Consider the following 10,487-nt stretch of genomic DNA (forward strand, 5'->3'; position numbering starts at 1 on the left):
TCCGGAGCAATTGCAATTTGATTGTAACCTGAGTAACCATCAAGAAAACAATAGTGTGAGTAACCTGCCAATCTCTCAAGCATTTGATCTATGAAAGGCATAGGAAAGTAATCTTTTCTAGTGCTAGAATTCAACTTCCTGTAATCGGTGCAAACACGCCAACTAGCCGTGGGCTTTGTGGGCACAAGCTCTTTGTTTTCATTCTTCATCACCGTGATTCCCACCTTCTTAGGTACCACCTGAATAGCACTCACCCATTTGCTATCAGAAATGGGATATATGATCCCCACATCTAACAACTTCAACACTTCATTCCTCACAACTTCCTTCATGTGTGGATTGAGCCTCCTTTGTGGTTCACGGGTTGACTTTGCTCCTTCTTCCAAAAGAATCCTATGCATGCACATGGTAGGGCTTATTCCCTTGATATCTGCAATAGACCAACCAATAACTGATTTAAACTCTTTTAACACCCTAATTAGTTTATCTTCTTCATTTGGGGTGAGGTCAGAAGTTATGATAACTGGAAGAGTTTCAAATTCAGCTAGATATGCATACTTTAGATGTGGTGGAAGTGGTTTAAGTTCAAGTTTTGGTGCCTTAACAGTGGAAGGGATTAAATGTGACCTCGATGGTTCTAAAGGCTCTAAAAGAGGTAAAATATTCAAAGGATACGGTGCCAATGCTTCCAAGGCAGCTACCTCTTCCATGAGTGCATCTTCTTCATCAAACTCATCTTGAGATTGACTCAAAACAGTTTGTAATGGTTCATTAGATTGTGCCTGCAAGAACTTAGAGAAAACAAGCGAATCAAGCACATCAATGGCATAACAATCAAGAGATGAAGAAGGATGTGAAAGAGACTCAAACACTTTGAATTGAACGGTCTCTCCTAGCACTGTCATAGTGAGGAGTCCATTTTGCACATCAATGATGGTCTTGGCCGTGGCCATAAATGGTCTCCCAAGCAAAATAGGCAATTCTCGGTCATGTATAGGAGCTTCTTCCATGTCCAACACTACAAAATCCGCAGGCAAGATTAGTTTATCAATTTGAACTAGAATATCCTCCACTATACCTCTTGGATATTTCACGGATCTGTCCGCAAGTTGTAATGAGATGGTGGTGGCTTTCAATTCCCCCAAACCTAGTTGAAGGTATACGGAATAAGGCATTAAGTTGATGCTAGCACCTAAGTCAAGCATCGCCTTCTCTACCTTCTTGTCTCCTATGGTGATGTTGATAGAAAAACTTCCTGGATCCTTGAGCTTTGGTGGAAGTTTTCTTTGCAACACGGCACTTACATTCTCGGACACCACTACCTTCTCATGTGGTCCATACTTCCTTTTGTAGTTGTTTAACTCTTTGAAGAACTTCCCATAAGCTGGCATGTTCCTAATGACATCAAGCAAAGGTAAGTTAACATTTACCTTACTTAGAATATCAAAAATCTCCTTAAATGACTTATCCTGCTTGCTCTTGGCAAGTCTTTCAGGGAATGGTATTGGTGGAGTGTAAGGTTTCTCGGCCTTGTGAAGATTTGGTGCTTCAAACGAGGGAGTAGCATGGCTTGGTTCCTCATTTGATTTCTCATTTTCTCCTTGAGTAACCCCTGCATTCACATGATCAGATTCATTAGTAACTTCATTGCCAACTCTATTATTGATAACCTTACCACTTTTAAGTGTAGTGATTGCTTTGGCTTGCTCTTGGTTCCTTTGGAGTATTACGGGTTAGCTTGGAAACTTTCCAACCTCTCTTTGGCTCAAGGCATCTGCAATCTGCCCCAATTGTGTCTCCATTTTGGTTAGAGCCGCCGAATGTTGTTGGAGAGTGCTATTGGTGGTTTGTTGGAATTGCAAGGTATTTTGGGCTAACAATTTAACCGTATCTTCAAGTGTAGGTTTTGGTTGGAAGTTTTGGAATTGATTGTTGTTCTTCCACGAAAGATTGGGATGATCTCTCCAACTTGGGTTATATGTATTGGAATACACATCATTCCTTGGCCTTTGATTGTAAGAATTCATGAGGTTCACTTGCTCTTGGACATACTCGGGGTAAGCCTCCTTAGATGGACATTGATGAGTAAGGTGGCTTGGTATGTTGCAAATGGCACACACTTCACTTGCTTTTGGCACCATGTTGAGCACGGATTCAAGCTTCTTTTCTAGGTTAGCTACCTGCAAAGAAAGATCATGATTAGAGCTTGTTTCATATACTCCAACTCTCTTACCCCTTACATCTTTGTGTTGAGCATTAGATCCCAACATCTCATAAATGTTATATGACTCTTGAGCATTCTTTTTCTTCAAAGCTCCACCTGCTGCATTATCAACAGTTGATTGACATGTTTGGGTTAGTCCATCATAGAAAATTTGCATTTGTAAGTGAAGAGGTAACCCATGGTGTGGACATTGCAACAAAAGGCCTTTAAAGCGCTCCCAACACTCATTGAAAGGTTCTCCATCATCTTGTTTGAAGTTGAAGATTTGTCCCCTTAATGTGGCTGTCTTTTGAGTGGAAAAGAACTTTTCCAAAAACTTCTTAGTCACGGCATCCCATGTGGTGAGTGAACCAGGTACTAGAGTCATCAACCAACCCTTGGCCCTATCTTTCAAGGTGTAAGGGAACACTCTCATCCTCAGATTTGCTTCGCTTACTCCCTGTAAAGGTAAACCACTCACAACATTGTAAAATTCTTTAATATGAGCTAAAGGATCTTCATTAGGTAAGCCATAAAAAGAAGGAAACATATGGAAATGTGAAGATTTAAGATCATAGTTTCTAGCTTCTGTGGGCAGCAAGATGCATGAAGGTGAATTTGGTATGATTGGTTGAGCAAAATCCTCCAAAGCTCGAAGATCATCTTGGTTGCCCGCCATCTCTTCTTCTCTTTCCCAATTAAAGTGCTCAGATCCTTCACTTGTTGGACTAGACGGTTTCCCTTCCTCTTCTTCACGGACAATGGAGGAACTTGTTGGCACAAAGCTTTCCAAAGTGTTGCCCTTTAACCGTTCAATTCTTTGGCCTAATTCAGCAAGTCTATTTGACATATACTACCTGAAACAAGATAAAACAAGTTTGAATAAAAATCAGAAATCTACTTAAAATGAAAAGAACAAGGTTTAATATCAAAACAAGCAATTATAAGGGACTGAAATCAGTTCCCCGGCAACGGCGCCATTTTGATTGTTGTTTTCCTTCTTCATGCTAGAATATGTTTAGTATAATGGCACAAGTAAGGGTGTCGAATCCACAGGGACTAATTGGACCTATATAATCACTTGTTTTGCAAGAACTCTTTACTAGAGAAATAAAACTAATCAATGTAGGCAGATTTGTTGTTGTAACTTGAAAGCATAAGGAAATGAAGTAAACACAAAATGAATGAATCAACAGCTAATAAAATGAGATAGTACCAATGGAGATGAAGCTAGGGATTCGATTTTACCATTGCTAACCCAAGGCCATGCTTGTTGAATCAGATTATACTCATCCATCTACCTATTTCTTGAGTTTGTTTCACTTAGATATGATCAACCATATGATGTGTGGATTTGATCAAATGTCTCTAATCATGAGCCTAATTGTGATGTGCAACTTTGGTTCCTAATCAAGAATATATAGTGCACAAGAAATTTTCACAAAACCAAAGGGAACACTCGGCAGGATGTTTGCAAAACATTCCCTTCATTCATTCACATATCCACCAAGATTATGCATGATGTGTGCTTTAATCTTGGCTAAACAACCTGTGGTTAATTCAAATGATGATCAAGCATTAAAATCAACACACTAAGTCACAATTAAAACGGAGAATGAAACAAGAAATAGATAGATTAAATGAGAATTCTGAATTAACTACATGGCAATCTTGCAAGGCTACATCGAATCCCTAGAGAGAGATTAGTTACACTTCATGTTTACAAAAGGTTTGACATAAAAATATATAACATGAGTGAACATAGGATTAAGAAGAAAGAACCCTTGAAGCAAAACTGATGTCGAAATCCCTTAAGAGTTGCCTTCGGTGTGGGTGCTCCAAGTGTGTTGTAAATGAAGGTGGAACGGCTAAGGTTGAATGGTTTCTGCGAATGGGAGAGTGTATGGAATGGAATGAAGCCAAGAAGAGATTGTGTAGAAATGGAAGGGGATTTGCGGCAAAGGGGAAGATTGGATGTGTTTGTGGTGTCTTGTGTATGAAAATGAGATGAGATTTTTGTGTATGAATGCATGGGTTTTTATAGGGGGAATGGGAGAATATGTGGGTGATTGTTTAAGAGTGAATGTGGTTGTTATGATTGAGAGTGCATGTGGATGAAATAATGATGGAAAAAGAGCTAGGTTGTTGGTGTGTGAATGCATGTGTTGAATTGGTGGTGCATTGATGAAAGAGTAAGTGCATGTGTGTGTGAATGGTGGTGCAATGATGAAAGAGTAAGTGCATGTGTGTGTGAATGGTGGTGCAATGATGAAAGAATAAGTGCATGTGTGTGTGAATGGTGGTAGCTAGGGTGAATTATGATGAATGCATGTGGAATAAAGATGGAGAAGGTGGTGTAATGATGAAGGAGTAAGTGCATGTGTGTGTGAATGGTGGTGCAATGATGAAAGAGTAAGTGCATGTGTGTGTGAATGGTGTTTCTTGATGGTTTTGGGGTTGTGATGCATGTGAATGCATGTGGCTAAGGGTTGTTGATTGGGCTAGAGGTTTTGCATGGCTCAAAGGATTGTTTGATTGGGCTAGGCCCTTTGTTTTATGTCCAAAGTGCATACAAGGCTTTCAAATTCGTCTAACACTTTGGCTCCAAGCATATGCTATCCATTCCAAGCCCAATTTTGCTCCAAAATGCTCCAAAATGCATCTTTTTGCTTCCTTAGCCATATGAACCTAAAAACACACGAAAATGGCTTAAACTACTAAAACAATTATGAATTAACAACATAGATGCACGAAAACAAGCTAAGTAAGTCGCCTAAATATGCTCCTATCAAATTCCCCCACACTTAGCTTTTGCTAGTCCTCGAGCAAAACAAAATAATAACAAATAAACAAAACGACACTAAACAAGTAAAACACAACCTAAACCTTCCAACAACCGTCTTAGCCATCTTTACACTTAAGTACATTCTTAATCAGAGTCACCACATACTAGTTCACAATTAAGCAATTAAAACACATTTCAAATGTAGTAACATGCTTTAGAGAATTTACTCAATTCCTTACTAGAATGCACTCTATTTTCACACAGATTTTCTGACTACACACCCTACACTAGTTATATGTGAGAGATTGATGTAAACATGAAAGACTAGTATCTCACATATGTTATAACAAAGAAAGCATTTTCTGGATTTACGATAATGACATGAATATGATCTCATGAATGGAATGCTACTACTTAGAATGAGAACCAGTGATTCCATAAGCTCATATCAAATCCAAACTCCACATTATTGAACACATAACGATCAAGATAGAAGTCAAAGGGGTGTAACGGGGCTAGGGTACTGGTTAACAATGAAAGGTGAAGGATAAACAAACATTCTTAAAGCAATAGTGAGCAAAGTATTGAATTAGGCACTTAGAATTCCCTTTAGAGCGCGGAAAACAACTTTTAGACTAATAGGGGAAATTCAAACAACTCTTATTTTTCTTTTCTTTTTCATTTTTTTTTTCAATTTTTTTTTCTTCTTCTTTTTTTTTTTTTTTTTTTTTTTAGCCGTGCCTATGGCACAACAACTCTCATCAATAATCCTTCCCCCACACTTATTTTCTGCAACATATTAATCAAAAAGGAATTCATTTTCCGTCATGCTTACTATGCTTTAAGAACAAAGGCATGGATGGTCCTATTCTAGGCTAGGTAAGGATAACATGGGTTAACAAAGAACATAGGTTAAACAAGGCTCAAAGGGGTTAAAACTTACAACAAATAAGAAATATGGGAAGTAAGGCTATTTGGCTATGGTGGCAACTACACAACTTTATCTTGATATATGTTATGCAATTCAATGTCATGCTTTGAATGAAATGGATATAAGTTCTAGCATTTAGTTCTATCATGATACAATTGCATTCTAAGTAGCAACCAAGCAAGGAATAATGAGATCATGCAACAACTTTAGAAAACAAAGAATCACAGAAAATAACTCTCCAAAGAAGGTAATGGCTCGAGTCTCACAGGGTTGTAGCGTTTGTTTGAGTTCCTTCCTTCAAGCATGTCACAAATTTTTTTTTTTTTTTTTATGATTGCATGTGAAGTCATACATTATAACCATAACCAAGCATATACCAAGAGTAAATCAAACTTTCATCCATGTTTATAACTCTCTTTAACAGTCATGCAATTACAAACCAAATCCTTATCATTGTGTTGGAAGGTACCCTAAGACACAAACACACAAAAACGACTTAAAACACTCTTTTTAGGCTTTTCAAAACATGTTTTTTTTTTTTATTATAAATTTTTATGTGATTTTCGGAGTTATAAAAACAAAACATTCTAAAACACAACTTAAAAACATTTAAAACAGCAAGGAACAACACTTGAAGTTATGGGTGATAAAATTCAACGAATTTGCATCAACAAACTTAGTTACCCCCCCCACACTTAAATCAAACATTGTCCTCAATGTTTTAAGCATAGATTCACACAAAACATAAGTAAACACACAAACAGCACTAAACATACTAAACATGGCAGAATGTAACTAACAAAGAGAAGAGTTTAGGGATGCAAATCTGGTTATAGAGTGTAAATTCCATCTTCTCCTTGGTAATTGCATTGAGGCATTGATCTTTGTGATTCCACAGGCTTACTCTTGAACTGGTTTCTGCCCATCGTTGATTTTCCTTTGTGCTACTCTTGAACTGGGCAGCAGGATTCTTTTGGTCTTCCCCGAAGGTCTGAGCTTCCTCCTTTTATCTGTTTCTTTGTTCAATCTTCGCAGAAGTGGTCCCTTCTCTGGAAGTGTATCAACCGTTGAAGATGACTACTCGAGAGCAACGCTAGGTAAGCAATCAGGAATAGATTCCAGGCAGTTGGCTCCAGAACAGAAGACTGACTCCAAGTGCCGGCTGATTGCTTCTTTCACTTTGCCATGCGAGTAAGAAAATAATAAAAACACAAAGATGCTTATCTTTTTTTTTCCTGCTAGCCAGTTATACTTATCTTTTGAGATCTATCTTGTATATGAGCAAAAAAAAATATTAAAACAAAAAGTTATTAGAAAGGAAGATGGTGGGGGAATAAATGTCTACAAAAGTGGAGTCAGTTTAAAGAGGAAAAATAAACTACAAAGAAAACGAAAACTTAGCAAAAAAAAAAACTACTCGCTTCAACATTGTCTTCTTCATCTTTTTTGCTATGCAACTAGCCTTGCAACTAAAAAGATTTCAGTCAAATTTCAGCAACTTAGAAAGAAAAAAAAAGGACATGCGCAGTTGAACGCCTCAGGTGCTTAGGTGCGCCTCGACCATGTCTAGGCGAGTTTAAGACTACTCTTGCTAGGCAGAGGCATTTTCATTGTCGCCCTGCCTTGGAAGTCGCATAGGGGCGTCTTAAGGTGCATTTTTTTAAACACCGATGAGCCTAGAGGAGGAGAAGGGACTAGTATCCTCCTCAACTAGGTGGCTGGCCCTATTAATATTTAAAAGAGGGTGAATAGCTTGTAGGAAAGGCCTGAGATTATAGAGTTTACGCGGATTTGCTTTAGATGTTGAAGATGTCTCTATGTGAGTAAGGAGAGATTTAGGGTCTGAGTTTTCTTAGAGGAATCAATGGATCTCTGGGAATGTTAGCCTTTGTCTTGTTCGACCTTCATTGTACAGACGGCGTGGAAATAAGGAAGGAAACGAAGAGCCGGGTAATGGTTTTGGGTAACGGCATTTCAAAATGAATTCTCTCATACACAAAGGTATTAGGAAAATTGGTTTAAATGGTAAAATACAAATATCAATTGCTAAAATGAATTATGGGAAATGTTAGCTTTTGTCTTGTTCGACCTTCATTGTACAGACGGCGTGGAAATAAAGAGGGAAACGAAGAGCCAGGTAATGTTTTTGGGTAACAGCATTTCAAAATGAATTCTCCCATACACAAAGATATTAGGAAATTGGTTTAAATGGTAAAATACAAATATCAATTTTTAAGGAAAAGAAAGACAAAATGCATATAAGGAAAGAAAGGTAGAAATAAAACATATAATTTTTTTTTTTATTACAGTTCGGACTAAATAGTCTTATCGGGCAGGACTACAATCCTATCGGCCGACAAAAACAATCCCATCGGGCAATTAAAGGCCATTAGGAAATAGGAAAAAACCTAGTTGGTCAAATAGGAAAAAGCCCATCGGCAAACAAGAAAAAAGCCCATTCGGATAACTGGGAAGAAAGGCCATTCAGGAAAATTACAAAAATAAAAAATAAAAAAAAACCTAATTCGGGCAAATAAGAAAAAAGCCCATTCGGGAAACTGCCCAGATTTTTGAAAATCTCTAAACCCTACAAATTTGAAGCAGCTACTTCCTATAATTTTATCTTTCAAACCATTCTTTAATCTATATGGTTGACACTGCTGTCTGGAGAATGTGAATGATTGCATGTTCCGTAGCTTCTTAAATAGGCGATTGTCTTTTCCTTGAAAACGTTTATAGTTTGATACCGATACTCTTGGCAATTCAATTTGAAGTGTATTATGGCCACCTTGAAAGCGTTTGGAATCGCCTTCATTTTTTAAAAAGGCTTATTGGATCCTTGGAGTGGTGGCAGGTAACTATTGTCTGTTTTTTTTTTTTTTTTTTTTTTTTTTTTTCTTTTTTTATAAATATGGTTTGGCAATTGGAGCTGTCGAACATTAATTATTTGAGTTCTAATGGCTGTGAATGATATCTATTACAGTGTCCTGCAGAATGTATCTGAAACTGTTGTCGCTCTTGTTGCTGAAGAAGGCATCTTCTCTACTTGACGGTTGGCCTTACAAAGCCAAACCATGCGCTGAACACTTGCCTTCTCAAGTGGTCAGACGTCTGTTTTAATAGTTGTCATCTGAGCACTCATAAAAACAAGAGACTGCTTGAAGCCTCAACTGTTCTTGCAATATGGCGCCCCGTTAGGGGCTTAGAGCAGCTTGCAGTATTCTTCTATTAAAAGTAAAATTCTTTTGCTTTTCGTTTCTCAGGTGCACATCACTTGATCTGCGTTTTCCAACAAAAGAAGATCCTAAGTGGTTTATTGAGCAAAGGGAAACTGAAATTAAGCTGATAGAAGGCTGGATAGAAAAATCTACCAAGAACGAAAAGTAGATTTTGACATGTAGCACCGCCAATTCAATGTCCTTGAACGGGTTTCGTTTGATCATGTCCAGGGAGACATGATCACCGCAGATAAAATTTCTTGCAATAACAATGTTGTAAATACACGGTTAGTAAAACATGCCTACTGCAACAATTTCGTCATGTTTTCGTAGCAAATGGAGACGTTCTGACAAATAACCAAGAACGTAATCATAGGAATTGAATGGCCAAATGGATGGCCCTTTTTTTTTTTTTCTAAACAATCAAACGGATTGCCATTTCTAGAATGAGAGCAATTTTGACAACACCATGAGAGATCTTAAAAATAGACAGTTCAAACAACAACACATATTTTATTTACTTTCTTCTCCAAATACCTCCATGGGCTACATCCCAAAGGAGTCCAAAACATGGCTCCGCCCACCCCCGCTCCACCATATTTTCTTCTCATTCTTCGTGTCTTCAATATATTTTTCGGATAATACTTGCATCCCATGCAATCATAAAATAAAATAAAATACTTACATTCCTCTGTGCTTACTTATTCTTCCCTGAACATACTTCACTTGTTGTGAATATTGTATCTTTAAGATATAGATTTTCTAATCAATTTCTTTTGAAGGCCATGCTTAAAAAAACTCATTCGAGTAGGAAATCGTTTTGTCACCTAAATTAATTAAATGAATGACGATTTTTCATGAATATGCAGCGGCGAAATTACTTTAACCCTAAACCCTAAATTCTCTAATTTTAAATGATTTTTTGCACATATGATATTCAAAAGAAAATTAAGAAATTGAAAGGGTTTCAATTATAATTTTATACGTTGAAGATACATTATTTACAAGTAGGCGAGATAAATATGAAAATTCAAAATAAAATGAATAAAATGACCTTCAAAGTTCAAACAGTCCACTGACTAAAATTGACAACATGGAATTAAGTTAATTAGTTATAAGTTATAACGCACTAAAATGTTAATTAGCTACGACGCACTATTATTGTCAATAAACTAATTAGCTAAAACCTTTCCAATATAATATAGGGAACCAATGAAAGAACTAGTCAGAAAAACAACTTAACAGTTTTTTGTTATTTCAAAGGACCTTGAGAAGCTTTTGATCAGCTTATTTATACAACTTACAAGTCGAGGCAAAGAGTACCTACAATTTGAAAGAACAGTAACAACA

At 37.1% G+C, this 10,487-nt stretch overlaps 1 non-coding gene across 1 annotated transcript; it reads left to right on the top strand.

Annotated features, from left to right (window-relative positions):
• The first annotated feature begins 2,397 nt into the window (after nucleotides 1-2,397).
• On the top strand, nucleotides 2,398-2,508 carry LOC148698648 (small nucleolar RNA R71). The gene has a single exon (XR_015960260.1). It is a non-coding gene; the product is annotated as a small nucleolar RNA R71 (small nucleolar RNA).
• The last annotated feature ends 7,979 nt before the right edge of the window (nucleotides 2,509-10,487 follow it).

This window comes from Pyrus communis, chromosome 2 (genome assembly GCF_041283825.1).
Source record: "Pyrus communis isolate YQ-2024b chromosome 2, ASM4128382v1, whole genome shotgun sequence".
Classification (NCBI taxonomy): domain Eukaryota; kingdom Viridiplantae; phylum Streptophyta; class Magnoliopsida; order Rosales; family Rosaceae; genus Pyrus; species Pyrus communis.